Source organism: Arvicanthis niloticus, chromosome 11, assembly GCF_011762505.2.
Source record: "Arvicanthis niloticus isolate mArvNil1 chromosome 11, mArvNil1.pat.X, whole genome shotgun sequence".
Taxonomy (NCBI): domain Eukaryota; kingdom Metazoa; phylum Chordata; class Mammalia; order Rodentia; family Muridae; genus Arvicanthis; species Arvicanthis niloticus.
This window is the reverse complement of record NC_047668.1, coordinates 71,019,037-71,033,860: the sequence shown is the minus strand read 5'-3', so window position 1 is coordinate 71,033,860 and position 14,824 is coordinate 71,019,037. Positions and strand designations below refer to the sequence as shown.

At 44.8% G+C, this 14,824-nt stretch overlaps 1 pseudogene; it reads right to left on the bottom strand.

Annotated features, from left to right (window-relative positions):
* The window catches only part of LOC143443832 (large ribosomal subunit protein eL42-like), a 28,260-nt pseudogene extending 13,799 nt beyond the window's left edge, over positions 1–14,461 (bottom strand).
* Between the last annotated feature and the right edge of the window lie 363 nt (positions 14,462–14,824).

Sequence of the window (14,824 nt, the reverse complement as noted above, 5' to 3'; positions counted from 1 at the left end):
TCCAGAGAACCTGGGTTCAGTTTCCAGTTCCTATGTGGCATCTCATAGAAATTGTCTGTAACTCCAGCTCCAGGAGATCTGATATCCTGGAAATGTGTACCCTTACCATATTTACCAAATGTGGCTTCCTCAGGCCAGGGCACACATGCAAGCAGTACACGGACATGCACACACGCAAAAGACCCATACACATGAAACAGATGATAGAGAGATAGAGATAGATAGATAGATAGATAGATAGATAGATAGATAGATAGATAGATATTTTTAAAGAAAGGAAAAAGTAAAAGAAAGAAACATCAGAATGAAGGAAGTGTTTTACAATATCTTCTAAAGACAGAATAAAGATTAATCTGTAGGTAAGTTTCTTCTTTCCTTGGGGCTCACAGGTTAGCTCTGCAGGTAAATGTGCCTGCCACCAGCCTAATGACCTGAGTTTGATCTTGTGATGCACATAGTGGAAGGAAAAATCTATCTTCCACAAGTTGTCCTCTGACCTTCACATGTGTGCTCTGGCATGTGCATGCCCTGCACACGCCATAAATAAGTGTTATTTAAAATTACCCTTTATGCACACCAAGAAAAAGGTCCAACAGTGCAGAAAGTATAAATTTATTGGCAAACCATGAAATTTACTTGAATTTGCAAATAGAAAGAATAGAGCCCACTGTGTGCCAGCCTTGTAGAGTCAGTACCCAGTCTTTTCAAATTCTTTCTCACATTCAACCCTTTAGTTACTCTTGATTGCATCAATTGCTGTTTTATTAGGTTCTCATTTCAGCATCCCGAGGGCCTGGCTCCTCTTACCCTCTGAATTGGCTGGATATCAAATTCTCTGCTAGTTCCATCTTCTTTTTCTGTGTGATCTTCCTAGGGGACACTGGTGTTCCCACTTGTAAACTTCCCAGCATTTCTTCAAATTAGAGTCAAGACTTCCTTTCAACTTCTCCATCGCATACTTCCCCTGTTAGAAGTGTTCCAGTCTGGTGAGGGTGGGTGCGTGTGTGAGGGACAGGAGGTATAAGAGAGGCCTGGGCTTCCACAGGAGGTGCTTTCTCTTCACCATTCCTTCATTTAGTTCCTAGCACAATGGCAGGACTGGATGGATCTTTCCACAGCTGTAGAAGACTGCATGAACCTCCCCAGAAGACAGATCGGGCCAGATGAAGTCGTCAGAATCAAGAGAAGATTGACTTAAAGATGTGTGCAGCATATTTTTTTGTCAAAGCATTTGAATCATAAAATCTCACATGAAGGTTATCATCAGCAAAAAGGCAAGGTCAGAAAGCCTGTGAGGTGAAATGAAACTGAGACAGACAGAGTCCGACACGACACATGGCGACAAAGAAGGAAGCAGCCATGGGCCCTTAGCCCACCACACATTAAAAGCATGTGTGCGCTTTCTTCTGCTGCCATCTTTATATGCTCACAACAGTGTTTGTCATAAACACTAGATTAAGCTGCAGGGATAGACTGTTTACAGGCAAAGATTGCCTTATGACCACCAGGCCAAGCTAAAACTAGCAAGATCTGAGATGGTTACAGAAATAAAACACAAAGACAAAGGGAACTGAAACCAAGGAAAGGCTTCCTGAAATAAATGCCCTTGGAAATCCCTCAGTATCAGTGTTGACCCCAGGAGATCTGGCAGAGCAGGGTCCCAACCCCAATAGTTTTACTTTGAGGTAACATTTCTGATGTGTGAGCTTCCTTGACAATAGCATGGGTGACTTTGCAGAAATGTGAAGCTCATTTTTGCTAGAAATACTGACTCTTGGCCAAGGGAGATGGTTCAGAAAATACAAATACTGGCTAAGTGGTGTGATTTGCATGAGAAATGCCCCCCATAATCTCAGGTATTTGACCACTTGGTCACGATTGATAGGACCTTTAAGAGGAGGTAGAGACCTTGCTGGAGGCTTGGATAGGGCTTTCAGAGTTCAAGCCTCAGGCTTCTTTCCAGTTTTCTCTCCCCTGCTGTTGACAGTGTGGCCTCTCAGCTTCCAGCTCTGTATCTTCCTGCTGTTATGAACTTTCCCTCTGGAACTTTAAGCCAAAGCAAACTGTTTCTTCCATAATCTGCTATATTAATCAGAGTGGCTTACAGGCTGTGGTCCAGTTAATCCAACAATGGCTGTCTCCCAACAGAAAGGCTAGCTATCTGGTAGTTGTTCACTCCATGAGACTGGATGCCTTTGCAGTCCCAACCTGGTGCTGGAATCTAGGGAGTTTCTAGATCCTAAAAGTCTACACTAGAATACAAAAGAAATGGGTTCTAATAATAGTGAAGAAATACCTCAACAGCAAGATAGATGAACATGCCAGCAAGAGTAAAGACAAGCAGGCAAAAAACAAAAGTTCTTAAGTGGACTGTCAACAAAAGGTACAGCTCAAATTCAGGGTAGGCTTTCCCACTTCAAATGATCCAATTGAGAAAATCCCTCATAGGCACGTCCAGATGCTTGGGTTTTAGATGATTCCAGATGTAATCAAGTTGGGCATTAAGATTATCCAGTCCAGTCAAGTTTGGTCACAGTGTTTTATCACAGCAACAGAAATAACTCTTAACACTGAGCAAACTTGCTAACCCAAGTTTGATTCCCATAAGCCACGTAAAAGACCAGGCTCAGCACTCCTATGGTAATCTGGAAGGCAGAGAAAATATAATTGCCTAGAAGCTCAAGCCAGCTATCCTAGAGAACATAACATAGCAGTTAAAAACAACAAAGAGCTGACTCCATAAAAGGGAAGCCAAAACCAACTCCCATGGTTAAGTTGTCCTGTGACTTTTAAATGCCTGGCATGACACATATGTCTACTTGTGTGCATACATACATACTCACACACACACACACACACACACACTCACAAACATACTCACACACACTCACAGACACACACATACTCACACATACAGGTGCACTCACACACCTACAGACACACACATTGATACACATACATACATTCACATACACACACTCACACCCACACATACTCACACATATGCTCACACACATACACACTTACACATACTCACACATACTCATGCACACTCACAGACACATACACACAAATGTGCACTCACATACACATACAACCACACATACACACACATACATACACACACACACACACATATACTTACACATAGACACACACAGACATATAAAAACATCACTTACAAAATACAATTAAAAATAAACACTGACTTTTTTTTCTGAAGCCGATAGTGGGTTAAAAGCTTGGTATCTCTGCCTTTGAATCGTCTGTCTCCTTCACTGTACCAACCTTTGAGTCCGACTGTCCTCAGTTCTGAATGTAGATACGTTGATCGTTTGAGAAATGACTCATCCAAGACTACAACACAGAGGTGGGCGGGGCTGCTGCCTGTGTGAGGGGTCTGTGTCTTCTGCTCCACCCTTCTGCTTCCTCAGCACCTTCAGCTTTGCAAGTTCTCAGCCACAAGGCCAGGACATTTCTGCACGATGACACCAGCCACAGGAGTGGACTCAGCAATGCCTGACTGGTTGCACTGGGAATGCTTGAAAGAGGATGAGTCCATCAAGAGGAGGCACTTGGCAGTTCCTGGATTAGGTCACTATCTTTAGTTCATGAAGCACAAGGCTAATGCCCCTGCATACAAGAAAAAGAACTATGCCCATGACTAAGGGCCAATCATCAAACATCAGTCTATCCCGCAAAGCAACACAAACCCAGAGCCTGCTTTGCTTATAAGTAGCCTGTCAGCACTGGCTGCATTTGATACAAGTTGGCCAGCCTGGGTTGATGTCCCAGTACAGAACGCTTGCCAGCAGAGTCTGTAATATGTGGCTTGGTCTCGTTTCTGCTGTTTCCATGCCATAAGAATCCCACTGTACTATAAGTATTAAAACCAAAGAAGCCATGACACTCCTATGTAAGCCAAAATTACATGGGAACAGGAATTAGAAGTAAACAGTAGCCAGAAATATCAGGAGGAGAATGGAAAACACGGAGAAAAACGGGATGTAGGATGATGCAAAGAGACAGGCTGCCCGTGGGAAAGCGTCATGGCCACCCTTGGGAGAACGTCCTGGGCCAGATTGATGGGTTCTAGAACACATATTCTGTTCCAACCTGTTTTCAATCAGCTGGCAGGAGTTATTTTTCTCTATTCGGATTGAAATCATCTAGACAAGCAGTAGCTCTTTGAAAGCTGGCAGTCCTGGGCCCTTTGAGTGCCAAAGACTATGAATTTAGCATACAGAGCCTTGTAATTCCCAGCTCTGAACTAGAGGCTTATGATGGCTCCTGGATTTAGAGACTACAGACATACATACTCAGGTTAGAAGCTATATCTCTGAGCCTTGACTCCCAGTGACCTGACACCTTACAGCCTTGATTCTCAGCAGCAGCTAGTCCTAGCAAAAGTTAGCTTCCTCTAATGCTGCATCCTCGGAGCACTGCATACTAAGACCCTCGCTCCCCAGCAAGGGCTAGTGTTGCAGCTCTCAGACCTTGGGTGTTGAGACCCTTGGTTCTTAAGAATTGACAGCTCTCTCAAACTTGTCCTTGGCTCTACATAGTCTTCTGCCTGCTGCAATCTTGGCCTTTTCTTCTTTCTGCCATCCTTCTCTCTTGGCTGTCTCTTCTCCCTGTGCTTTCTGCCCATGTCCTCTCTGGAATTCTGCTTTCTCACTGCTGTAGTTATGATGCTGCTGCTATGGTACTGTCGCTGCTGTTGCCATGACCACCTGTCTCAATTAAGGTTTCTATTGCTTTGATGAAACACCATGACCAAAAGCAGCTTGAGGAGGAAAGGGTTTATTTGACTTATTCTTTCAGATCATAGTCTACCATTAAAGGAAGTCAGGACAAGAACTCAAGCAAGGCAGAAACTTGGAGGTTGGAGCTGATGCAGAGACCATAGACGGGTGCTTCTTAGTGGCTAACTCCCGATGGCTTGCCCAACCTACATTTTTATAGAACCCAGGAGGACCAGCTCAGGGATGACCTGAGCCCTTCCCCAATCAATAACTAATTAAGAACATGCCCAACAAGCTTGCCCAAAATTACTGAGGCATTTTCTTAATTGAGGCTCCTTCCTCTCATATGGCTCTAGTCTGTGTCAAGTTAACAGTATACCACTGCAGCAACCACTGCTGTTACTTCTGCTGCCAGGACTGTGGCTGCTTTCTCTTCAGGTGAATAGCTCAGTCCATTCTACTAGTGATTCAGATGCAAAGCAAAAAGCAAAACCTCCACATTTGTTGAACATAATGTTTCAACTGACTAAAAAAAAAAAAAAAAAAAAAAAAAAAAAAAAAAAAAATGGGTGTAGCTTAATTACCTAGCCAGAGTGAGTGTGGCAGAGATACAGCATGCAAATGTAAGTTGATGATTGACACCATCATTCCAATATCCCTGAGACTACAGCCCATAGGTAAGGACCAAGCATGGCTTTTCATTAACACGCCTTCTGCAGAGTCACAGGGGAAGTATCCTTCTGTCCCCTCAATCTGTCACCGTCATATAGAGTGATGTGACATCATTCACCAAGAGTGGCTAAGCTGAAGGAAAATCTTCCAAAGTACAGTTTATCTGGAGCAATCCTGAGTGGACAAAGTCTCCCAAAGCAGAAATCAGAGTTCTTTGCAGCTGGAGTGGAACATTCTCAGAATATCTGTGAAGAGTACGAAGCAGCCGCATTGCCATGACAGGCTGGTCACCAAAAGAGGAGCTGTTTTGTTGCCAGCTTGGCACTCAAGATAACTGAGAAGAAAAGGGATCGTCATCTGTCCATCAAAGGGTCTGACAGTCTTGACCCCCAGCAACCTTGCTTATCTAAAGGAAAAGTATTCATTGAAGGTTGCTTACAATTAAGGTTGCTTAAATTATCATCAATATTGACACCAATTTTCAGTGCTATGGAAACCAGAAGAGGCTATTGGATCCCCTGGAGCTAGACTTACAGGCCAAGAGAGCATCTAACAGGAAAGCTGGGAACTAAACACAGGTTGTCTGAAAGAGCAGTGTGGACTCTTAACTGCTGAGACACCTCCCCAGCCCTGGCAGCTACTTTCTTCCTCAACAGTCATATCTGTAGTTGATGACATAGTCTGTGAACATCAAGCTCCAGCTCCTTTTGCCTTTAAATGTGGACTCAAATCAGCAATCTTCCAAAGACCTCAACTGAAACTGCACCGTTGGTCCCTGTAGTCCTCTGAAGATGTCCCATAGTGAGTGGCATTATTTAAGGTGTGTCCTTGTTGGGGTGGGTAGGGCTTTGTTGGAGGAAGTGTGTTACTAGGGGTTGGGCTTTGAGGTCTCAGATGGTTAAGCCATGCCCAATGTGACATTCACTTCCTGCTGCCTGAGGATCAAGATGTAGAACTCTCAGCTACCTCTCCAGCACCATGCCTGCCTGCATGCCACCATGCTCCCTAACCATGATTATGATGAACTAAATCTCTGAACTACAAGCCAACCACAGTTAAATATTTTCCTTTATAAGAATTGCTGTGATCATGGTGTCTGTTCACAGCAATAGAAACCCTAATTAAGACAGTCACTCTTGATCTCAGGCTTCCAGCTTGTTGGTTGATCAGCTACTGGATTCTCTGCCTCTCTTGCATACAAATAGCCATTGCCAGGTTACCCAGCTTCTGATCATGTAGGCTAAACTAATAAAACTGACCCCTCTACTTCCTGTCTACCATCTTGTGAGCTACCCTGCTCTGATAAACCCTCCTGGCCATGATGAACTGACACAGATGAAATCATTAGACAAAATAAGTCTTTCCTCCCCTTAAGTAACTTGGTCACTCTGATGCATAAATAACGAATATAATGGGTAATTGTCTGAAAGTTACTGTTGCCCACCAGGGTTCAAATGTTGTCTAAAGTCTTATGGACTCTTATTATTAAATTATTAACATTGTGCAGAAGGGTTTATTCAGTGGTTAAGAGCATGCACTGCTCTTCCAAAGGACCTAAGTTTGATTCCCAGCACCCACATCAGGCAGCTCACAACTGCCTGTACATCCAGTCCCAGGGGCATCTGACACATGTGGCCTATTCAGGTAGCTGAACTCATATACACAGACACACAGACACCTAAATAAAAGCAACAAGAATTAAAATATGTTACTATTATTTGTGAGTTTTCTAATGTAAGGAACAAACAAGTTGTCTTTAAGAGAAAACAGGATTAAACTAGTGCAGGAATCTATGAAGTATAAAGAAAATGTTGCATAAATCTTGCAGCCCTAAAGAGAGAAACTATTCCCAGAATATGCACCTGAAAACACAGTTGCTCTTCTTTTTTGAGAATTTTTTAAATAAATATACAAAGCTATAGATAGATAGATAGATAGATAGATAGATAGATGATAGATTACACACAGGCACACAGGAAGAATGCTGGGCATGCAGCGAAATAGTAAAGTATTGCCCAGCGTGTGCAAGGCCCTGGCTGCAAACCCCAGCACTGCAGAGGAAAAAGCTTGTGTACTGATGTGCAATCTGTTGTTGCTGTTATCCTTTTCTTTTTAATTTGGAGCATCATGGACCTTTCCCCACAGGTGACATACAAATCCATGTCACCATCTCTCATTAATCCCATGGGATTCCATTCTGTACATTGTCAAATTACTGGAGCTTGATTCTCTATCAATGGACAGTTGTGGGGCAGGGCTCCAACTTTTCACTATTATAAATAATGTGATGAGGGCTGGTCGTGGTGTTGCACACCTTTAACCCCAGCACTTTGGAGGCAGAAGCAAGGGGATCCAAGTTCACTGCCAGCCAGGACTACATAGTGAAACTGTGCCTCAAGTAAATAAATAAATAGTAATGAGTAAATCATTTTTTTCATGATTGTGTATTTCTATACAATATAATATTATATACATACATTTTTGTTCAAATAATATAACACTCAAAGTTTTACAAACAATACCAAATTGTTCCCCAAAACTATTACGCCAGTTTATCCTTGCACTCCCAGAGTTATAATGTCTTTTCCCCACATCTTTGCCAAACTGGAATGCCAGCAATATGTGTCATGTTTCTTAACCTAATAGGCAAATTAGAACACAGACATTGTTTCAATTTTTCTTATTTATTATTGGTGAGATTAAGCACCGTTTCCTTTGTTTTAACCACTTGTTTGCATCCTATTATATCTTCTGTGGATCTGTGCAAATGGTTTCCCCATTTTTCCAATGAGTTGATTTTTTTTCTACTTATTAAAAAAAAAACACTAATTGGCTGGTGTGATGGCTCAGCTAATTGCCTCCAATTCTGATGATTTCATATGGTCTAAAAAGAGGACCAATTCATGCAAGTTCTGACATCCATATGTATGCCTTCAGACAGACACACAGACACACACACACACACACACAAATAATAATAGTAATAATAGTAAAATATAACTTAAAATTTTTAAAGAAGACAACTGTTGGAAACATATACAATAAAATTCTCTACTGACATTCGTAAGTTAGCATTTTAGTTTAGTAAGCTCTGCACGTGGTTGTCTTATTGGGTCAGTGTGGGTTTTTTCAACCCTTTGCTGTCCTTACAAAAATCTCAAGAATGTAAATTAGGGGCTGGTGCATGGCTTTGATCCCAGCACTCAGAAGACAGAAACAGGCAGATCTCTGAGTTCATGCTCAGCTTAGTCTACATAAGAAGTATCAGGCCAGCCAAGGATATGCAGTGAGAACCCTTCTCAAAAATAATAATAATAATAATTCTCATGTTTTATTAGATACCTGGGGCAAAAATCGGTATGTGGAGAGGCCAGCCCACCATGCAACATGGGTAGGGGAAGATACCCAGAGGCTTGCCACCCCCATGACCCACCCACAGAGGGAGCCACTACAATGTACAACGTGCAAATACCTGAGACTGTGGTAAAATCCCAGCCCAAGCTGCCTCTGAAGGCCATGCTGGGGGGGGGGGGGGTGCGGGGAGGGGTGCGGGTTCAAGGCTACGCAGCAGCAGTGTCAATGTCCATGGCTCTTATTACCATTAAAGACCAAGCAGACATCCCTGGTCTGGGCTGCCCCCTGGTACCATGTTGAAGTCCGAGGGCTGGCCCCGCCCCTCACTGGATTCAGCACTTAGTACAGCTAGCCCATCTCTCCCAGGCTGGAGCACTCTGAAAAGTGGGCTCTGCTTCTCACCTAAGCAGCGCAGGAGAGCTGCCCTGGAGGCACAGAGTCGTGTGAACTGGCTTCCAGGGTGTGAGCGCAGGAGAGCTGGCCCCCACCACTCTAGTATGCCGTGAGGTGGCATGGGCTAGAAAGAGATGTCCTCCCCACTACCTTGTGTGGGGCCACCTGTGACAGTCAGAAAAGCTGGCCCCGCCTCTCCGGGTGCAGTACTCCAGAGAGTGGGCCCTGTACATCTTAGGAGATCCGCAGAGCTGGCTCTGGTGGTGAAGATTAGCAGCCCCAAGGGCGGGAGAGCAGGAGAGCCCTGCTTCTTGCTGGTTGCAGCACTGGGTGAGCTAGCCAGGGCAGTTCCGAGAGCTCGATGGTGTGGTGTGGATGCGGAGAGCTGGTAGGCTAACCAATTCAGATACTACCCAGGCCCAGATCCAGGCTTTGAGTTGGTCCACACTAACATCTACCCCATCTATGAACTGATGGAGTATTTGAAAATCCTGCAAATCCAAACCTGCAGGATCTCCATGACACAGGGCAACAACAGGATGTCTGAGAGCATTCCCAGCGAGAATCCAGTATTGATGATGTAACAGAAGACAGAGAGGCCTTGAACCAGAGCAATGCTTCACCACAACGGACATTTGCAAGCAAAGCTGTGAGGACAAAAGGGTGTACTCTGGGACACACTGCAGCTTCAGTGACAAGATTTGTTTGTTTCTTTTATTATTTTATTTTATTTTAAATTTTTCTTTTCTTCTGTGGGAGGTTGCAAGAGCAGAGGGCAGATACAAAGGGATGGGGTAATGAGTGGTTGGGGTGCGTGATGTGAAACCTAACACAGAATCAATAAAAAGCTTTTAAAAAGAAGTTGTGTGAACTAGGAGGCAGGCAGGCTATGAAGTGAGGTAGGCACGCGGGTGACAGACAAACGTTCACTGCCACTATCTGATGCCCATGGTCACATACTCACCGGGTCTCACCATTATTTACACAAGCAAAAGGAGGGCCAAGCCCTGCTCTTCAAGGTGTCCGGGCATTCACTAACAATCTAGATGGTGGTGTTTTCTTTCTCTGCTTTCTTCTTTTATTTCCTAACTGGCTGTAGTACATCTCATTAGTTCTGTTCAGCGTTTGCCTGGCTCAAACCTCTGACCTTGGAGGTCTCCATCAGAAGTGTGAGTCTGCCCTTCTGGGCCAGCTCTAATGCCAACGGGAATGTCTCAAGACAGTTCCCTGACGAGCGCTCTCTCCTTCCAAGCCTCTGTCCCCACGCGCACAGATACATGCTTCTGTATAACGCACACCAAACAAGGGTGGTGGTGCCTTCATTGGCTTATTGCTCTCCAAGCATAACTTGGTTAACATCAACAGGTTCTCTCTGCTAACCACAATAACTACATGGTGAATAGTTGGTGGTATGTGCTCCTTCACAGGTGCCAATTTAAACCAACATCTAAAACGTGAGCGAGCGTCTGTGGCTCGGAGCGAACAGAAGTGTTTTCACTGTTGAGTGAGGCTTCTGCTTGGGGATGGGTGTTTTCCTTCCGCTGATTCTCACTGTTGTCCTCACCCAGGCACACTGGCCTCTCTCCCCTCCCTGGGCTGCAGGAGGCCAAGGCGGTGCCCACAGCTGCTCAGCAGGGGCTCCCTCTGGCAGCTGATTAGCGCTGAGCCCTCCCGGTCTCCAACACAAAAGCCTGAAAACTTGCCTTGGCCAATGAGGGGAACACGTGAGATGGAGTTCCCAAGTCGTGTTTCATGTTTACAAGGCTCTCTCATCAGCGCTAGTTGGATTAAATTTAGTGATTACAGAGATTTTTGTTTTTATCAATAATACCCTTGATCTTGAAAACAAGAGCAATTTAAACAGTCCCAGATGCTCTAAATCTCGCCACATGTGTGGGGTGGATTTTTTTTATTCGCATTGTATTTGAGGCTGTCCCTTAAACCAATTAGATATGAACGGTATTTCTAAGGCCGCGTCTCCCAGCTTCTTGCAGCAAACCTCCGCTGTTCTGAGTTATTTGACTGCAAAGCTTTATGAGGAAACTACTTAGTGTTAATTGTCCCGTTATCCCTCTCTGGGCAAAGTAGGTGTGCAAAGCCACCCCACCCCTTACATCTCCACTCCCTCGCATTTCACAAAGTTCATGGAAAAACCACAGTTGGGGTTCCAGGAAAAAAAATATCCGTGGACCTGCAGAGTTGTTGGGATTTAATGTATTGATGTCTGTTTATTTCTTTTCAGAAAAAAAAACAAAAACAAAAAAACCCTCAAAAAGTAGCTCATTTTATTAGAGTCTTACCACTATGGTCGTCTTCAGCTTTTTCTGTCAGTGCAATTTTATCAACTCTTACTGAGTGCCCAGTGACTTTCTGTAAACATCTGCTCTGTCTCTAAATCAGAGGAATCTTAGTGACTCTGGTTGTGCGGCAGTGCATTCTGGGATAGGAGAGGACAGTAGTAAGGAAAGAAGGCATGAAACAATGAACTACCAGGGTACAGAGAATGAACTACATCCTGACTTTAGCATCCATCAGAGACACTGCACTTAACTAGAATGTCTTTCTCATCTATGACAGAAGCATGTACCAAGACAACTTGAGCAAAAACATCTATCTGGACACCTTAGAGCAGTGGTTCTCACCCTTCCTAACACTACAACCCTTTAACACAGTTCCTCATATTGTGCTGACCTCCAAGCATAATATTATTTTCACTGCTACTTCACAGCTGTAATTTTGCTACCATTAGGAATCATAATGTAATATCTGTGTTTTCTAATGATCTTAGGTGACCCCTGTGAAAGGGTCATTCCACCCTCTGAGGGCAGAGACCCGCAGGTTTGAGAATCACTGCTTCAGAGGATGCAGCTTGCACAGTAGCTGCTACCATGGGAGGAGGAGCCTGTAGGAGGTGGAGCCTTCTCTGCTGAGACCTGCATGCATGGATTTCGGATGAATCTGACTGTGGAGACGGGGAATGAAGGGATGATAGACACACGTTCCGAAAAGCAGCGCTCAGGTGGACACTGTGTTCTGAAAGAGCTGTGCCAACAGCAGCAGTCCAGAGACTCAGCACAGTTATTCTTATGTACAGTGGGTTTAGCTAAGCTTGACAGGGGCTCTCTGCGGAGGAGCAGTCTAGTCCCAGTTATCCAGAGGGCGGGTGCTACCAACATCCAATCACAGACCAGAGGAAGGCCTCGCCAGTTTCACAGGTCTGAAGCCCTGGGGTCTTTCAGGTATAGGAGGAACGGTAAGGTGTTGCAGTGGGGAGCACTGAGGGTCACATTGTATAGGAAAGTCCTTCTGGAGATGGGTGGAAGTCACTGTACCCACTGCCCAGAGAAAGTCCAGGGTCAAAGAGTCAGGCTGTCTTCTTGCTGCAATGCTGAGAGCAACTTCACAAAGGAAAAGTTTGTCCTGGCTCACAGGTTGAGACTGTAGGTCATTATGAGGAGGAGGTTGAGGCAGCAGGGGCTTGAGACATCTGGTTTGATGGCATCCAAAGCCAGGAACACAGAACACAAGAAACCAGCGTCAACCTTGCCTGTCTCCTTTTTATGCAGCCTAAGCCCGGAGCCCAAGAGGGATGCTGACCTCCTTTCGGGTTCTAGTTCCACCTCAGGTAACCTAACCAAATGTAACCCGTCCTAACTAATCCTCTCAGGAATTGTTTAGAATAAGTAAAATGCCTGGAGGCTTGTCTCCATGTTTCCTGATGCTGCGGTGTAGACAATAGGTCCTGTCTTCAGCAAGGGACCTTTAGATGGAAACGAAGAAACAAACACCTTCTTAGAATGAGACCTGGCCTAGATCCCTGCCTCTCAAAACCAGCCTTGGATTTGTTTGTTTGTTTGTTTTGTTTTGTTTTGTTTTTGTTTTTGTTTTTGTTTTTCTCTTTTCTTTTCTGGACCTTCCTTAAAGTTTCCTGACTTTGGAGAAACCCCAGTTATCCTAGCTGAACTGAATAGAGTTTTGTGTTCCATTGTGCTAGGTCATTAAAAGAGCAGCCCCAGTTACGCAGGCCAGCAAGGGAATGGACATCAAAGGAGGGGTCCAGAGAGTGACTCACGCCAGTGTGCAGGGACTACTGGGTCCCAATCATTTCTCATCCCTTGATACACTGCGAGTTTAATTTTAGCCCAAAGGGCAGAGTTCTCTCACACTCCTTCCAAAACTCAGTCCCCCAAACATCCTACAACCTACATCCCAGTGTGCTAGCCCCTACCTCCCACTCAGCCGGAACTAGACTCTCCGAATCATCCAACCATGGCTAGCAGCAAAGATGGGCTGTATAGAGCCACCCACACCCTCTCCCAGGTCGTTCCATCTGCACTTGCAGACTGAGCAGAGTAAGATAATAGCTGGCAGCCTAAGAATCGATTCCTATCACACCTATGCTCAGATCCTCACTCTGTCACTCAGAGGCTTGCCTCCTCTGATCAGCTGCCGATCAGCACGCGGGAATCCCCTTTGTGACATAAAGAGCTGAATAACCCTGAATGGACACAGAACCCTTGTAGAAATCAGCTTGCTGTCAGGGGTCAAGTGCTTCCCATTAAATGTCAAAAGGCCACTTCACAATCAGAATGACCTCCTGTCTGTGTTTGTTATCTGTGTGCCTTGCCAAGTGTAGGAAACGGGTGTTTGTAGTGCCTGGCAGCCTGCTTCCGGCTATATTTGAATTTGAAGATTCAAGACATAATAATAAAAACGAATTTTTTTCAACGTGCAACCCATCCCAAGCATAGATTATTTCACAAAAATTAAGATATTCACTCTATGCATTTGGTCTTATTTTCCTATTTTAACAAAGAAATTAAGACCCAGAGAAAATGGGCTGTTCAAAGACACAGAATACATGAATATGACAGGGCTTTGAATTCAAGCTTGGCTTCGTCAGCACACTTGAGCCGCTTTTTCCTGAGGCTGCTGCCTCTTGTGCTGCTGTTACAGTATAGACAGCAACACACGAAAGAAGCAAGTAAGAATTCCCAGGCCACAGACAGGGGTTACTAGTCACTGGAGAAATTCTTAGAAGACCCAGCAGAATTCAGAAGGCTGCACCAAGGCAGGAAAACATCAGAGCCTAAAGAACCCGGGCAGGAAGATTTGTGGACCACCTATCTGGCCAAGATACTTGGTGCCAACTCTCATCTACAGTGACTCAGTGGCACAGAACGCCTAGGAACACTATCACCACCTGGAAAATAACCACAGGTCAAGTTAGCCCAGGCTGGCCATGTGCTCATCCTACCCAACTCAGCCTTGACCGGCAGGGGCAAGCTCAGGTGCATCGTGCCAAGAAGACCAGCTCAGATGTTCCCTGGGAATTAGGACACCTTGAGCCCGGTAGAAACTGCTCCCCTGCCTTGGAAAAGACTGGCAGTCCTGTGAGAAGCACTGCCTCCTACCTCGAGGCCATGGAACTTTCCTCCTTATATAGATTTAAAAATCATGTTGAATTCTTGCTTAACCTGATTGATCTATAGACTCATGGGCTGGGTCTGCATGAGCCAGTCCACCATCATCAGATAAATCTCCTTGCCCAGTCTTTTCTCCTCTTTGAGAGGTCTACCTGGCTTACGCCTTTGCTCAGTTCATTTCCCTACCCCCCCCCCAACCCCTCTTTATCTTCCCTTCAATATCCTAAATCTCTT